Raw genomic sequence first — 17,636 nt, 5'->3', positions numbered from 1 at the left:
TATGAGTCTAAGCCTGACTGTAAGATTCAAGGGAATGTTCTTAAACCATTTCATTTTTAAACAGAGGTTTAAAGTTTGTTTTTAGGATGTCATTTACTACACGAAATTTGTGCAGATCTCTCACTATAGATTAAAATTGCATGTATTTTTCCTAATAATAATAAAAACCTTCATGGAAGTCAAAACTGGTGAGTGCTCTTCCCGCACATCGGTTATCATTGCTTGATCTGAAATATCTTTGAATACTCAGATTAAAGTCTTCGTATCGATACATCCCACAGAAAAATCCCTGAAATGCAATCCCATTTCTGGGGATAATGAAAGAATTTCTGAGAAGGCTGACATCACTTGATACATTGGGCTTCTGCATCATCTAGGGAGTATGACGGGAACCTCTCGTTACCATTTGGTCAGTAAAAATTAAGGAGTCAGCTTCACTTTTATTGCCCTGTCCCTGAGATGGGTCATACAAATATCCTGGTAGCAAACAGAAAATCAGTTTTCTGTTTGTTCTCCTTTCCACGGAGAGAATGAGAGAGGAAAGCATACCAGTGAGATTAGCTGGGACATTTGATACACTTTGTCCCTTTCAGCTAAAGGAGAGCTGGAGCAGCCACAGCCAAAGATGGATAATAATCCAAAAAAAGAAGGGTTGAGACAGACAAGAATAGTTTATACCAAATCAGAATAAGAAGAGGAGACAGCCAGCAAGCCTCTAATGTTCCTGAGCTTGTTGCTAAAAGTCATGACAACGGGACTTAAATTTTTAGTAAGATACCAAATTAAGAAAAAGGTCTACATTTTTAAATGGCCTGAATAATATTTGTTGCAAATGACCAAGGATATCATCTAAATGGAGTCACTTCCTTTCCAAAGGGTTGTGCAAGAGCCCCTTACTGATAGAGCAGCCTAGTGAGGGACTGTTGCAAGATACATCAGCATTTTACAACAGATGATGGCAATGCAGAACCACACTGACTGAATATTCGTGATGTTTTTTAGCTTACATTGTAAATATTTGCTGTCAGTGATAATGTCGGTCATTACCCCAAAGCAATCATCTCAAATGTATAATTATATGTAATAAATCCCTCCCCTGGGCATGGGAAAACACATCAGGAAAATCCCAAGCTGCCTAAAACAGATCCCTACCCATGTTTTTCAGCCAAAACAATTTTGTGATTTCAGACTTGTAAGCTAGGCTGCTATGAACGGGATACACAGATTCTTCAATCTGCATTTTCATTTTGGTATACCTTTTGAACTAATTGGAAAAGGTTGCTTTTCTTCCCCCGATCAACCAAGCCTTCTGCTAAGCCTGCCCGTAAGAACAGACATAAGGACACTCGTAACAATAATTTTTAAAAGCCCAGCCCCTATTCCAATGGCCTCTTCCAGAGTTTCCCCCCTCAGAAAAGATGATTTTGTCATTACTGACACAGTGGTTTGCAGTCTTTGTGTAGGTTAAAGGACAGACAGGGAGGGGTGAGAGGAAACGAAGGTTTATTTTTTGATGCGTTCTTTTGGTGTTCTGAAAATTCCACTAGTTCAAACTTCATCGTTAGTGGAAACTATTATTTTAGCCGGCTGCGCAGGCCAGAGCTCCCTGCCTGTTTGTCAGCCTTCAGGCTCACACAAGCACAGCAGCAGAAGCACAAGAGATGTTTGTTCCGCAGCTCGGCTGGCTACTATAAATTCCATCTCCAAATGGAAAGTATTTTAATGTTATTTTGCCGGCTAGAGTTACCCGTATGTTAGGCCACACACATCCGTTTCGTAACATACCCTACTCACTAGCCTGGCCTGCGAGGCAGAGCCAGCGCGCCATCAAAGACGAATGACACCCTTCGCGCCAAGAAGCAAGAGCTCCTTGGACACAGGGACGTTTGTTCCTCGCACCTGAGGCAGCAGAGCCGCTGCTCACTGTTCATGCTTGTTCTGCCTCCCTGCACTGGAAATGCTCTGCTAATCCACCCAGGGCTTGGCTGATACTGCAGTGACAGCTCAGAAGAGATACTGCGGCTGGTGACAGCCCGTCACTCGGAGAAAGCAGAGCAAGAAAGGCAGAAAAATTAATGAGGAGGAGGAGAAGCAAGACGTGACAGGGTGAGGAGGGAAAACTGCAAGATGTTCTCTGACTAGGCAGAAAAATAGGGAAAACAAAACAGCGCAGCCAAACGATACCCCTGTCACCACCAAGAATCAAGCGGGAGAACTGAAGGAACGTAAGTATTGGTTATGATGGGTGGCTTGATGGCAAGGGCCCTGATGCCAAGACAGCTGTGATCAGACTAAGACATTACATAAAATGGTGGCCCTCTGGAGCAAAGGTGAAGCCTGCGATGACGAAAACGAATGACAGGCTGGAGAATGCAGGAGTACTGTCTCTAGTAGGCAGGGAGGAGCAAACTGTGGAAAGATAAAAAATAACAAGCAGCAAAGGATGACTCAGTGACCTGAGGGGAAAACTTCTGGCTGCTGGAGTTCCCATACGTCAAAAATGGGGCAAGAAAAAAAATGGTATTGCAGGCAGCCTGATGAATGCTGCTGGCTGTAAAAAACTGGAAAGTTTCAGCTTTATGGAGCCTTGGACTGCTTTCTATGGGAAAGGCAACTCTTTGGACTGGATTGTCAGCAGTTCAGCATAGAGCACTCGCCTACTAGGTTCAAAACTGGCAAACTGAAGAGATGGGAAGTAGGAACAGCAGAGACCTTTTTCTGAGCACAACTTATCTAGCCTGCACTTCCAGAACACAAAATAAAACAGAAGATGGAGCTGTTCTGCCAAAGAAGAGGAACGAGCATATTGATACCATAGGGTGATAAATACAAGATATACATGTACCAGGGCTGACAGTTTTGCAAGGTCATGCGATCTGGTGAGCATGGTGCAATTCCAGGCAACATTAAAAACCCACAAGTTTGGAAACGCGAGGTGCTACAGAGGGACAACACTGTGGAAATATACAGGGCAGGGGGGAAGGGGGCTAGGAGGAGGAAGGGGAGGGAGAAAAAATGAAGAAAAATGGCCAATGCAATTTCCTGAAGGAGAGGTCAAAGATCTGAGGACCTTGTTCTGATTTCTGATCTGAAAGCGGTGAAAAGAGTGGAAACAAAAAATAATGTAGAGTTAGAATTGACAATTAATGGAGAAAAAAAAGTCCACAAAAGGGATGATAAATTTGGCTGAAGGGGTGTGGGACTGTCTCAGACAGTGCTGCTGAGCCTTTCACAGCTGCACTGTCTCTTCCCAGAACACTGTAAAAAGCTGAGATCTCTTTTGAGCCTCCGGTTCTGATATAAGCATCGCTATCTGCATTTGCAAACCCCTTGGCTTGAAAACCAAATCTGGAATATTGTAAAGGAGAGAAAAGCTGCCTGACACTTTAAAGTCTGTAGAAGCATCATGAAACCAGACGTTCCCTCTCCCTCAGAAATAACAGAACGTTTCTTCGTGGCAGAATACTCTATAGTTCAGAGGGATGGAAATTTCAGGACTCTCATAAAACCGTACTTTTTAAACCCACAGGATTACATTCTCCAGAGTGTTTCTGTACCCCTTCCTGCACAAGCACAACTTCTTTCTTCAGAAAATAATTAGAAAAATACCTGCCAAGCTAAACTCTGTAACAAACTAATGTGTGGTCAAACTGTACCCCAGCCATCCCAGGGGCCTTCCGCTGCTCAGGCTACCTCTGTCAAGCAACAGCACAGGCAAGAAATGAGCAGTGAAGGGATGCTGTTTCTTATCTGAATGCCTCGTCTGGGTTCATTTGAGGTGTAAGAAGGGGACAGTACTCTCTTCTTCAGACTCGGTATGACGCAGGTGTATCAGTTTCAAGCCTTTCTATGAGGAGTACCTGTGAGACCATTTCTCTCCAGTGACGACCAGGGGATAAATTGTTTCTTAAAATGGGCAGATGAAAGTACCTGAATCTAGCTTGCAGGTTCAGAGATACCGCTTTATGCGTACAAGTCTTACTTTTGGTAACTGTTATTTGAAAGGAAGCGAAAACAGGGTCTTTCTTCCTGGATCTTTGAGCTGCAGGAAGAATCAGCTATGCGTGTTACCCTGAATGCTAAGAAAACAAAACAAAACAACGAGGAAACACTCGGTGTGAGCAATTCTGCTTAACAAACCTACAGCTGTGAACTGAAATGGTCTGTTTCCTCTTGCTGTGTTACAGAGAACACTGAGTGACAATAAGGACGGTGTTCAGTAGATGCACGCTGAAACGAAACAATATACAAAATGAAGAACAGTTACACTTTGCCGAATGATACGAAAGGGATATTTGCACTCTGAAATGCCACAACATACAGGTTGCACAAACGCTTTGGGAAAGAAATCAGCCCCAAAAGGCACCTTCTGAACAAAAGATGTATGGTGCTGAGTCCTGTTGCGGAGGCTACCAGAACTCCAGATGAAATTATGCTAGCAATAATGCAAAGTTTTTCTTCCCAACTTAGCGGTTTTCTCAGTCTGCTTCTTCTTAAGAGATGCTTTGAAATCTGACTGCCCTTTGAAGTTTCTCGAGTACAGCATGACATTTATTTAAGGTACAACCCAAACTGTTTGCTTTCCAGATCCCGTCCCCTCTTTCTTTCAGAACCACTCTTCCCCTTTCCCCACGAGCCTCCTCCACGTTTCCCCGCGCGCGCGAGGGGCACCAAAGCGATGCCACCGCCCGGCAGCCCTCCTCTCCCCGCGGCCCTTGCGCGGAGCTGGTGGGGCCACCTCGCCCCCCGAGACCCCAGCCCGTGTCCCACCCCGGTCCGGAGGAGCCCTTTCGAAGGGGAGGCGAGGGGGAGGAGAAGTCCCTGCTGCGGAGGAGGCAGACTGCTGACTAACCCCAGCCCCGCTGTCACGCAAGCCTCGCCGCCTGTCAATCTCCCGGCGGCTCTGACAGGGGCCTGGCGCCTGTTCAAACCCTTGCGTGCGAGCAGACGAGCCACATTACCCTATGAAGTATTTCATAATAACAACAGCTGTTAAATATTGATGACTCCTGGCAAGCGCTGAATGCTTTTCGAGAAGGTTAAGTCTTCGTGTAATGGAACCTAATTCCTCATTATATACTGTATCAGATATCTGGAAGTTGCCTAAAAAAAGCAAAGGGGCTTAAAGCAAAGGATCAGAAAATAACTCTCGTGCAGCGGGGAGAAAACCCGCAGTGAGAGAGGTGAGGAGTGTTTCCCTGAAGTCAAATCCTTTTGCAAACAGTAAAAAATGCTGCCAGAGTGATCATCAAAACGGTTGGTTTCACTATATTCCACTGGATGGTTTTGTGTTTTTAGAAATTATTGCAGATGAGATAAACTTTCTGAAACGGTGATCCAGCTGCCACTGCTCTCTGTGTATGTAACAGTACACATGGAAATTATTTCTACAGAAAAACACAGAAAAGAGGGAGAAAGCTCGCATTCCTATAGTTTTTCTACAAACATCAGCCCTGAGAGATCTGGCTCATTAGAAGATTTAGTGGTGATCAGTCAAGATATTAAGGATGAGATCTCAGAGAGGGTTTCTAGTGGGCAAGAAAGGGAGAAGGGCGAGCCTCTGGCCTTGGGCAAGTCCTGATGTGCTGTCCTCCAGCTCCCAGAAGAAATCCCCCTCTTCCTCACGCTGCCCTCTAAAACCCATCAGTCCTATCTTTTCCCTCTTGACCTGTTGAGCAAGGTTGTGTCAGGAAGTAGGAGGTAGGAGTTGGGGTAGGAGTTCACGATCGACAGACCGAGTCTTTGGGATGGAGCTGGCATGACGCCAGGGCAGGCAGTACCAGTGAGTCCAACAAAAAGGCAGCACTGGAGTCAGGGTGCAGGTGAAAGAGAAGAAACACAAACCAAGGACTTCTTGGGGAGGCAACAAGTCAGGGTATTTTTTTCTTGCATGTGAGAAAGAGGTCTGTGTGCCTTTGGGGAATACAATTTAGATGAGGCAAGCTGAGAAGCTGAAAACAATTACCTACTTATGTTCAGTTTGTGCTGTGGTGCAAGGAGTTCTGCGAAGCTTTAGGAAAGTATTTTACCTGGGGGGAAGCTAGGCCTATTTATTGAGTTGGGATAGGGAATCACGGAAACTTAGGAAGTCGTAGGTTGGAAGGGACCTTTGAAGGTCATCTGGTCTACCCCACCCTGATCAAAACAGAGCTAACCAGCTGGGCAGGTTGCTTAGGGTTTTCATTGAGCATCCCCAGTAATGGGCATTTCACATTCTCTCCAGGAAAACTGTCATTGTTTAATTACAATCAGGATTAATTCTGTAAGGTAAGAGCTGCTTAGGGTTTTCGGTGAATGAATATTAGGATAAGTCCTGGATGGACACTTCCTGTTTCCACAATTCTTGGTCTGCAAAATGTGTAGAATAATTTAAGAAATGCTGAGAATGGTTAAGTGGCTGTCGTGAAAAGTGTGTGTATATGGAGAATGTGTGAATTAAGCTATTAGGTATTCTTGCAATGTTTTTTGATGGTTTTTTCTATCTGTATCTCACACAACCAGCTCACAAGAAACCACTCTTGTATGTCATTGTTTTTATGTAGTCTGGGACTATAACATCTCCCTTCTCCCATAACTTCTGAGGGATCACAAATGCAGAGAAAAGCTGTACCTCCATGCAAATTTGAATTGTGTGCTAACTATACAAGCAACAGACTCAAAAGAACTTGTCTAGAAAGCACATTTTCTCTCTGCAGCTTACTGTTGCAACCTTTCTCTCTTCAGACGACTCAACAGATGATCTCCCCAACAGACAAACCCACGTTGAGCATTGGCAAAGAAGTTATTTTAGAGATTTGTTTGCATCACGGTGAGTAAATATTTGAATTATCAGTTAGTCTGGTAGACTATATTGGCTATAAGACTGGCAAAGACATGCAGTCCTTCCAAATTATCCCAAGATACAAGATTTATTACAAGCAATTGTCTTCTGTTTCATCTTCATAATTCCATTTTATTACCTACTACTTTAAATATGATGAACTGATGATGGGAACCTATTGATTTATAGGTTCAGTCCTGGGGCCTTAATTTTATCCCTGTATTATTCCATTCTTAGTTTAATTAAGCTGTAAAACATTAGCTTGCCTGAGTGTGTATGTGCTTGCACACCCTTTTGAATAAATCCGTAAAAGGTAAATACAAATGGGTTATTCTGTCAAACTACAAAATGGATCGCAAGCCTGAGTTATTGGCAATCTTGAGTAACAAATCTGCAAACCACTTGGTCCTCTTTCAAATCAATGCCCACATTCCTCTTAAAATTTAAGATGATCCCAGTGAGTTCCTTGCCCCTTAAGGCATGAGTCTGTAAATTATATGTCCATTAATCAGAATGGAGATCTACAGCATAAGTTTTATGCAGAAAAAAATGAATTTAAGGTAATTACTCTGTACTTAGAAAGCATGCTTAATACTGGTTAGTTCCAGAGTTGAGGACCTCAGAATGTACGATCAATGTAGTTTTATGTTTGTTTTACTCTAGTTTCCATTTTCCTCCATACTACACTCTGAAACACTGCACGTTAAGCCAATGTAGAGGGATTCAGACTTCACCATACTAATCCACATCAGCCTTAAGTGTGTTCTGACCTGCCACATCCTGATTCCTTGGGTGGGTTCTCAGCAAATCCCATAATATACATATACATACATATTCAGACAAATAGCACATCGGGACAAATTGATTCTAGGACCTATAGAGCAGATGGCTTATCAAAACAACTTGCAGAGTTTTCCAGTTCTTCTAAGTGTCCTTCATGATGGCTTGTCGGCTGAATAGCTGTTCATCTTTTCCCTTGACCAGGTATTTTAAAAAATCTGTACAGGGAAAAATAAAATTTAGGTTCTTTATATCCTCTGAATTCACAGCATTTTCTCTCTCTATGGTCCAAGAATGTAGCCCTCTTTTGATATGGCTCATATTATATTGTTGTCCCAAGGCCATTTTTTCACTGGTTTGATTCTCCCAATGAAAATAATACAACAATGGACATTGGGGTCCACAGCAGAGGCAGCTACCCTTTGAGGAGATGCTAAAAGAGCTGTGCCTGTTTACTGAGGAGAGAAGGATGAGGGGAGATGTAACAGAGGTTTACAAAATTGTAAAGGCAATGGATAAACTGAATGCAGAACTGCTGTTCACCCAATCCCACAATATGAGGACTGTGAAGTGCTCAGTGACACCAGTACAAGAATGCTTTAAAGCAGATAAAAGACAGTAATTTTGGAGATGAGAATACCAGACTAGATGGACCACTGGTGCGACACAGTAGTGCATTTCTTATGTTGTTATATTCTCACTGCAATGCCACAACCTTGTCCATGAAATTTGTTGCAGACAGAAAATAAACAACATATGAACAAAAGCAGCATCTGTGACGTGAAACAAAGTACATCACAGAAGTGACAATAAGAAAAATCAGAACCTTATGAGAAAGTCTGTATGTGACTAAATTTAAGTATATGACGAAAGACCAGCTTGTGACTAATCATTGCATCCAAACAGAAAAAAATATTTCTTTTATGATAATTGAAATAACTCTGAGTCTGAAATATTTTTCAGAAACGTTAAGTAATGAGACCAAAATCCATTTTTACTGAAAAGACAGCTAAGAAAAGAGCTATGTGTGTTCATAAGTAAGCAACTACAGTCTACTGGAATCTTCCCCACTTTAAAAAAGGAGACTCTAAGAATTGCACCTTACACAAGAAATGCAATGAAGTCCTGATAACAGATTTACCTTGAGAATATCAGAACATTTTTAGTCTTTATTGGCTGCAGAAGATGTGCACCATTTTACCCTCTTCAATTTAGATCTACAGTTTATAACATTTAGTAAATCAATCCCTGAAGAGTGAAATCAAATCAAAGACCAAGTGTGAAAATAAACGCAACTCGGGAAGTGTATAAGAAAGCATCTCTCCCCCTTCCTGATTAAATCAACCTGACAGTGACTGACTTATGTGAGATTTACATGATCTTTGCTAGCCTTTTTGGATTTGATAACCTCTTTTCCAGGCCTATGTTTCAAACAGACTATCTCCTGAGCTTCCATTCCTCAATTTCTACTGCTTTTATAACATTCTTGTCCCTTTATAATTTTGTTTGTACCACTCTGCATAGAAAGGCACGGGCTAAATTCATACCTGCCAGCTCCAAGCAGGCATTCAAGTCAGTATCTCTTAGAAGAGAGTTGAAAGAGCATGTGTCAGTGGGCCAGTATATCACCCAAGAGACTGTTTAAAAATAGACAAAGCACACAATCTGGAGAGGATAAAGGAAACCTTTAAGATGAAATAAACATTGCATCTAAAATATTCACGCTGAGACCTTAGTGCACAGGATGTGCATATGTTACCCAGAAAACCAAATCTGGCTTCATCAGTTTCAGAGTCAGAAATATCATAAGAGCAATTCCTTAATATCTGCTTTATATAGCAGCCATACTGTATCCGATATTAAAGGCAAAGACACAGCCACATTTGCTTTCCAGTGGACTTCAAATAAGCAAACAGACTTGACAGAAGAAATGCAAGAATCTCCACCTTTAAGTCAGCTGGATACCACAGCACACTGCTGCACAATCACTGATAAATACACACACCCCACAGAACACGGCACTCTCTAAGGCAGAAGTGCTTTGCTTTGGTCTTTTCTGCTGTCTATGGAGACTGCCGTGATGAGACTGACTGTATGAAGCCTTGAGAGGTTAAATGAAGCTAACGAGCTGTGGGAAAAATATGCCTGAGAGCAGGTCCTTGAGCTTTGGCTTTTCTACTTCAGGAAGTAAAAGAACGTGCTGAGACAAGATACAGGCAAATGAAACATCAGGAACAGTATCTAAAAGTTTAAAAAATTATTTCAGAATCAATTTTCAGGATAATTTTAAAACACTGAACTATATTCCAGAACTTTTTAGAATGCTGAAGAAAACCAGTAACATGAAAATCTTGCCTAAAAACTCAGAATGAAAAACAATCCAACAGCAGAAGTCAAAAATTGAACTACCAGAACACTAAATTGATAATGTTACAATCCCCGGATATGTTTAATGTGTTTTTATACACATTCATATTTTAATGTATGCATTTAAAGACTAGTCCTGCAAAGCTATCCAAACAGATGGACCTTGCTCCCAACTGGAATCCCTTGTAAGTCAGAGGGCCTGTAGAGAAGCCATTATGGTTTGTCCAAAAATAAATTGCTTTGCAGAATAGGAACCTTCTGCAGAAGTAGAAAATGCATGCAAGTGATGTGTACAATTACTACAAGAACCTTCATTTTTCACTTCCTCACAAACGTTTTGCTTTGCCTTTTTTCACAGCCAGGTTCCATGCTCAGAAAAAGATCCCAAGCAGATCCTAAAGACCCAAAGCAGGCCAGTAGTGGGCTTACATGTTCTCTCCCCCTTAGTGCTAGAGAAATTAAGTTTTTAAAAAAAGCCACAGTCCCTAGATCAACGACCAGAATTAGGACCTTCAAATTTTCTAAGCATAATAAAAAATACTGTGTTTAAAAAAGGCAGGAAAGGTAATATTTGAATGCTCTAAAAAAGTAAATCGTGGCCCTGCTTTGATTTGCTTTTCAGTTTTTAAAAACAGAGACTACTTAGACGTAGTGATAAAATTAAAAGGCAGCCACAGAGTTCTTATCAGACTTGTCCCATGTGAAGACAAGGAACAACCAACCAATGTTCTGTATTTCAGAAACAGAGTTCTAGCTAATAAAATATAACCTTTTCTCCAGTTTCAACTCTTCTGCATATGTGTCAATGACTTGAACAGGCAAGTCTGACTCCTGTGAAGGTGCCTGCTACCTTGACTCATAGCAAGCTACCAAAGAAATAACGAGTATTCCTTATGGGATAAGGACAGGAAATTTGTCTCCCTCTCATGAAAGATAGGATTGCGGCCTCAACTTTCAAGGCAATTATAGTTAATTACAGCTTTCACCGAGTGATCAATACTAGTTGAATAGTATGTATAAAGAGAATTATGATACATAAATTACTTCTAGTGCTTCTTATTCTGTCAAGGTCTTCTGGATGAAAACTGGTGATTTCTTACCTACTGACTCATCAGATCTGTTCTATACTCATTATGTGACATAAACATCAGTTTATATTGGGTTTTCATCAGTTACAATATGATCTTCATTGGATATACACTGCGACTTGCTGCCAGAGTCACTCCAGTAACCATTGAAACAAAACTTACTAGTGCTATGCTAAGGAAAATATGAATAGGTTTAAGGCAGAAAATGAACACGGTGAATTGCAAAAAGCAAAAGTAAAGATGCTTGTGCACATGTTCTTAAAAAATATGAAAGTTAACTGGAGAAAATGAATACTCTAGAGCCTACTTTGTTTTAAGTCGAGTATTTTTCAGAGGAATCATTAAAGACTTAGTCTATGAATGCTGCATCCAAAAGAGGAGCATTTTTTCTCCTGCCGGGGCAGATTTGTAGGGAGGAGGCTCATTTCTGCCTTGCTGGTCTGGCAGGCAGCAGAGCTCTATTCCTCTGATCAAGAGATCACTTTCATAACCACTTTTCTGAGGTCACAAATGAGTCTGCTGCAGTCACGCAACCCCTCGCCTACCAGAGCGTACTATAACAATACAGGTTCACGGAAACCTTTTAAAGAGGCAGCCCATCCTTTCGACTCACACAGATATAAGGCACACGCACATTATCGTACGGGCTTCCCCCAAATATGTCACAGGACTATTTTATTTCAGTTCGAGCAGGGAAGAAATGTGTAGCTTGGAGTTTTATCTGGATGGAGTCATGTTGCCTGCGTAGAATTAAATAAAAGGTTAAGATAAATAGCTCTACAATTCTTTTAAACTATACTGGCACCATTTTCAAATATTTATTCAGCCTGTTCCTTTTTATTATCTTAAAGGTCCGTGTCTGCCAACCATGTGCTACTGTGAATTATGCTAATTAAGATTTTTAAAAGCCATGGTAAACAGTCAAACAAACATTAGATTCAATAAACAACAGATACAATTGCCCTGAATTAAACACTGCCCTGCTGCAGTGTTAGAAACACCAATGATGCAGAAATGGTAGATCAGGAATTGGGTTTACTATCAAAAAATTATTCTGAAGAAATACTATGAAAATATAAGTACTAGTTAGAGCTTGTTTCTAGGACAGAAAAGCCTATTTTATATTTTAGCTGACAGTGTCCCACAAATGACCAACATACTACTCTGTTGTATGGATGTGCCTTGTAGGTTGTAGCTGGAATGGCCTTTGGGAGATTGGGGGCAGGTGGGAATTTAAAGAAAAAAGTTAAAAATATTTTTCCTCTTGCAGTAAGTCAACTCTACCCAATGAAGGGGCGGTTTGGCCTATTTTCACAAGCAGTTAGCGCTATGAAAGCAACCGTTGCTGTTCTGTCATGAATTATTTGCACTAATTACCTGAAATAAAGTTTTCAAAAGCTGTTAAAATTACTTTGGAGCCTACAATTTAAAAAATTCAGTTGGATGTATTTCTCATTGACATTTTATGAGGATTAGTATACAGACACATTTCATCTAAAGGCAGCACAAACAGGCTTGCCCAAACCAGCTTTATAATCCAGCTTAAAAAAGTAACAATAGCAATGAGGGCACAGCGTTAAGCCCGTTGAGGACTCACAGTGTGGGCTGAGATGACTCGTTTGCACAATGTCCTGCAAGTTCATTGCTATTATTAGCCACACTAGCCAGGTGAAAGCTCATTCAGGTGTGCTCACACATGCTACAGACAGATTCAGGGATTCTGGAGATGTACCCACAGGTTGTGAAGTGCCCTTGGCTTCATCCAAAATGATATTCAGGCTTGACCTTGATGTGTATCTTCACCCAGATCAAGCAGTGGCAGAGGTCCTCTCCCATCTGCACTGCAGTTTGCCATTTACACAAAAGATGACCTCCCAGTCTTGCTTTGATATGACACCAATGACCGCCCCAAAATCAGCCTTGTCTCTGCTCCAGGTCTCGCCTGTATTTATGGAGGGGAATTAGGCTGGAAACTGGACAGGGGATTGTGAGGTTACTGCTGGTGGACCTCACTGTCAGAACCTGGCACATTCACGTCGTGGATGGGAAGTCAGGGCAGCGAGGCAGGCTGAACCTCTGATGCCAAGCATCACCACAGTTTCCTAGCTCGGACAAAATGCTAGTGGAGGTGATGTGAGACAGAGACGCTGATCTATAAAGGGAGGGTGCTGACAGCCTCCAGAGTGACCTCGAGGGTAACAGTACCAGTGCAGACAAGGCTGCAGGCATTTTTGAAGATAGGCCATAGTTTCAAAGATTCCTGAAACTTCTGAAGATGTTGCCCTGGGTCTTATGTTACTGATTTCTGCCCATTCACTTACCACTACAACTTCCCATGGAAATGAATCGTATACAAGGTCAACTGCTGCCTAAACAAAAAGATGTGACTTTGTCCCTCTTTATGAACTTTGGCTACACTAGAAGTTAATCTAAAGTGAGAGTGTTGGATACTAATGCAAGTATTTAATCAACATGGCAATTTTTCCTTTCTAGTTATGGAAAGAGATACATGAGAATGCTGTTGTGCCACTTTACCTTTACCAACAAGTTATGCTGTTCTTCTGGAGACAGTTGGAGAGAAAATAATTGGTAACAGCAGGAATGAGTTTACATATGGGTGTTTCAGGGTAAACAGCTGCTAGAATACTTGCTGCTCAGCTCTGTTCTGCATAGCAGTCTGGCCGCAGAGCTGGTATCTAAAAAACCTTGCCTTACTGACAGTCCTTTTTATATTCCTTATTATATGAAAATAAAATATTTGCAATCTTTTTTCAAGAATATGAGTTCTTCTACTTAAAGACAGTGTGGTCAATTGCTCCGTTTTCTAAGGAGATGCAAGAAGGTGTCTAATACATGTGCCTAAGTGCCACTGGACCTGCATTCTAGAGAAAGAATTGGTCAATAATTTAGTATAGTGAAATCGGGATAAATAATGACCTCTCATATGCCAATTTCCAAATAATTACTGCAAGCTTTCCTCATTCCCTCCACAGCTCTAAAAACTTGCACCTGACAGTCAAAGATCTGTACACCAGCTGTATATATAAGAGAACATGCAGACAGTACTTTGGATTAGCTGCAAATCTGCCTTTACATTATTTTTTTAGTCCTTTTGTGAAGTTTATTTAATTTGAAAATTATCCAGAGAAATGTAATCCAGCTCACTTATACACCAACTAATAATCCAAAATCAAACTATTTCAGATTAGTGTAATATACATCATTATTTAATAAATAAATTGACTTTAAATAGCCACTAAGAGGTATTCTTTCATTAGAAATAAGTTTAAGTACTGTGAGAAATTACAGTAATTACAATCAAGCTTTAAGGATTTCTGAGTAACTCAGTTACAAAAATTATAGCAAGCATGCTCAAAAAAAATCTTCTACCCTCACCTTCTTCCTGCTGCCCCAACATACTGTACACACTTGATGCTCGGCTGCCTTTCTACCATGGCCCAGTGCTTTCCAGCCAGTTTTTGTCTGGAAGTGGAGGAAAAAGGTGTTCTGTTACTGCAACGTAAATGAAGTTCTAGCTTGGCCAGGACTGCTGAAGGATACCTGGATCTGCTATCCAAGTAGAAGGCAGATTAAAGAGGACAGCAAATAGTGCAGCTGCAGAAATTAGTTTAAAGCAAGTTGTTGTGACTGAGCCTTCCGCACGTGGTGGTCTGTACAACCTGTCCTAGCACAGCATAGCCTTTGCTTGATGTGCAGGACGAGAAGAGGAGCTGGAATGCCTAACCATAGCGCCCTGGCCAAGGCAACATAGCCGGCAGTCGATGGAGTCAAGGCTGGGAACGGGGCAGCTGGAACATTGTTATGCCTGATGTATTTTCCATTGCCCAGATGTTCCCCAGTTGACACGAGCTGTGAGATGCTGGATGCGCCAGTCCCGGAGGGTGTTCTGACCCCTGGGAAGCACTAAAGAGGCCCAGGCCTGCCCAGCATCAAGGAGGCACAAAGGTATTTTGAAGCTCTGATCATCTCTTCTCCCACTCCGTCCCTGCGCCAAGTTCAGCTGTGGTGCGGGAACTCAGCTGTGGCGCAAGATTCATTTTGTACGTTAACCCGATGAGCTAAAATACCATCTGAGACCAACATGTAGTTAATTGCTGTGAGAACAAAACTTTGAATTTCCTGACCTATTCAAAGTTTGAATTTCCCATTAACTCCCCAGTCCCATACTAACAGATGGTATACAGGGTGTAGTTTCAAAACTCCCTGCATCGGAATGTACACAAAGAGAACAAGACGAGCTGAACTGCACACCCCTGGAAACCTGCACTTTATATGCAGAATGGTACACTTCCAAATAAATCAATTAATGTGACCAAGTGCCCCCCCCTTCCAGGCGGATAATCCTGGCTGAAACTCTTACGCCAAAGCTATGGGGAGCTGGAAAAGCACTGGTTAGCAGAGCTGACTCATCAGCTGACTAGCCCACATCATCAGCCACAAAGGACCAAGAATGCTGGTGGTGGCATGAAGCGTGTGGGTGGGAGCAAGGAATAAGCAATCATCTGGCAGCCTAATGCAGTAGGGAGGGTTGACAACAATTCATTATTTATTCCCCCCTCCCGCCCTAAGGCTTCATCCCTCTGCTGCAGTGATTCTCATCATCTTGACGCTGTGGTAGGGCTCTGTGTAGGGGAGGGAATGAAAGGTACATCCCCTCCCTGCGGCCCATGCAATGAAAGAATCAGCAGGCTATCTGAGCTCACCACACCCAGACCACATAGGGCAAAAGGCCTTCATGGAGGAGAATGGAAAAGAGGTTTGTCTGGTCCCTCTTTCACCCAACAGGAGACGAGAACAATGTCTTACTAGCAAAGAAAAGAGAGCATCGCTTTCCCACCAAAGTCAGTCTGTTAGTAGAGAGAAGAGATGGAGATCCAGTTCTGGAATTGCAGAGAGCAGCTGTAAGACACAGCTCTTAGGGACAAAGCAAGGAATACAGGGAAAAGGGAGAATGTTGTAGCAAAGATGGGAAAAGAGGGGAAAAAATCTATATGGAGAAAACAAGAAAATCTACAGATGAGGAAGATGCAAAAAAGAAAAGCATTTAAAAAGAGGTGAAGTGGGTTGTCTCCAGAAAGGCCACTAGAGAGAGAGAAGTGGAAAATATCTCTCAAAGATTTCTGAAGAAAACAGGTTAACAAACTACAGACACTGAAACAGGGAAGGAAAGTCACCAAGGTAAACAGCAAAAGTGCATACAGGAAAAATAAAATTGGCAGATTTAATTAAAAGCTTGACATGAAAGTACACTGATAAAATCTCCCAAATTGTTCACATGTATCCCATTATCTCCGTGTAAATCTGAGTTCACTTTCCAGTGTTCTTTCCCTCCAGCAGCCTGCTACCACTGCGAATCTGGCTGCAATATGGCTAGCTGGTCCCCAATTTACCTAGCACGAAACACGCTCCAGCCAAGTTACTGGAGCGGTGAAGGTGTGAGCTCACCCCTCCCAGGCTTCAACCTTTTCAATGGCATTTTTGCTTTGATTCCTAAAAATACATTTAACTTCAGGCAATGCAGTTTTCAAAACACTGGGCCAGATTTTGAAGGCCTGATTTGTATTACTCCACTAGTGCCAAAGTTAGGCAGAACATAATAAGGAATTAAGGACTTGACCAGTTGTCTTTATGTTTCCTCCCCAACCAAACCTGTTGTTTTCTGAGAAGAGGCTTTTTGCCCAAATTTTGCCTACAGTAGGTCTTTCCTGGCAGGCTGCCTCCGTGGGAAGGATATTAGGTGTTCCACTGTCCTCTTCATCCTTGGAAAGTTTCTGTTACATTTCCCAGTCTCCACTACAGGCATTTCAGGGCGTAAAAGTCTTCCCCAACATGTTTTTCACATGTTGCTGTATGTATCATTTGGCAAGAGCGCCATGGAGAGTCACGAAATTGTAGTTTGCCATTGCAGCTTTTCTCTAGCTGGAGAAACCATTCCACTTTATTTTCTGAACTAACACTAAGCTAGTTGAACATTATCTTCAGAGATTCAGAAGATGGACTGTCTGCTGAAGCTAGAATATCTAAAGTAAGCACGCTGACCCCTTGCTGAAGCCAGAGTATCTAAAGTAAGCACGCTGACCCCTGTCTGGAGATCGTGACTTGACTTGACTTGACTAGATAAAGACAACAAACAATAAAGAAACTCCTCTTTTCCAAATGACCTCTTGGAACTTGCTGTCACTGCAGTGTTGCTGCAAGGGGCACGTCCTCTGTCCAGAAACTGACCTCTCCTCCCACCTCATTCTGCCAGAGGTGACTATCTCAGTCATACGACTGGTTTTAAAGACATTATCAATTACCACTATAATAGTTATAAAGTGTCATCATGAAGCAAACCTTCAAACTGACATTATCTCTGCTTTCCTAGCCATAAGTCGTCAGCAACAAATGTAGGGTGGATCACTGTCCCCGAATAATATGGCACTCCCTACCAAATTTATTAACTGTTTCTAAAGCGCTTGCTAGCATCAATAAGAATGAAGACTGAATATTGCAATGTGTAATACCTTCAAACTCTCTGCCATGTCACGAAGTATATATTTGGCACACAAGAAAGAACT

The 17,636-nt window shown here is 41.9% G+C and overlaps 1 protein-coding gene across 1 annotated transcript in view; it reads right to left on the bottom strand.

Moving 5' to 3' along the window:
- Positions 1–17,636, bottom strand: part of AHRR (aryl hydrocarbon receptor repressor) — a 67,346-nt gene that overhangs the window by 28,084 nt on the left and 21,626 nt on the right. The gene's annotated exons all lie outside the window — the stretch shown is intronic.

This window comes from Gavia stellata, chromosome 3, assembly GCF_030936135.1.
Source record: "Gavia stellata isolate bGavSte3 chromosome 3, bGavSte3.hap2, whole genome shotgun sequence".
In the NCBI taxonomy this organism is placed as follows: Eukaryota; Metazoa; Chordata; class Aves; order Gaviiformes; family Gaviidae; genus Gavia; species Gavia stellata.
The sequence above is the reverse complement of the archived record's forward strand: the minus strand, read 5'-3'. Positions and strand labels throughout refer to the sequence as shown.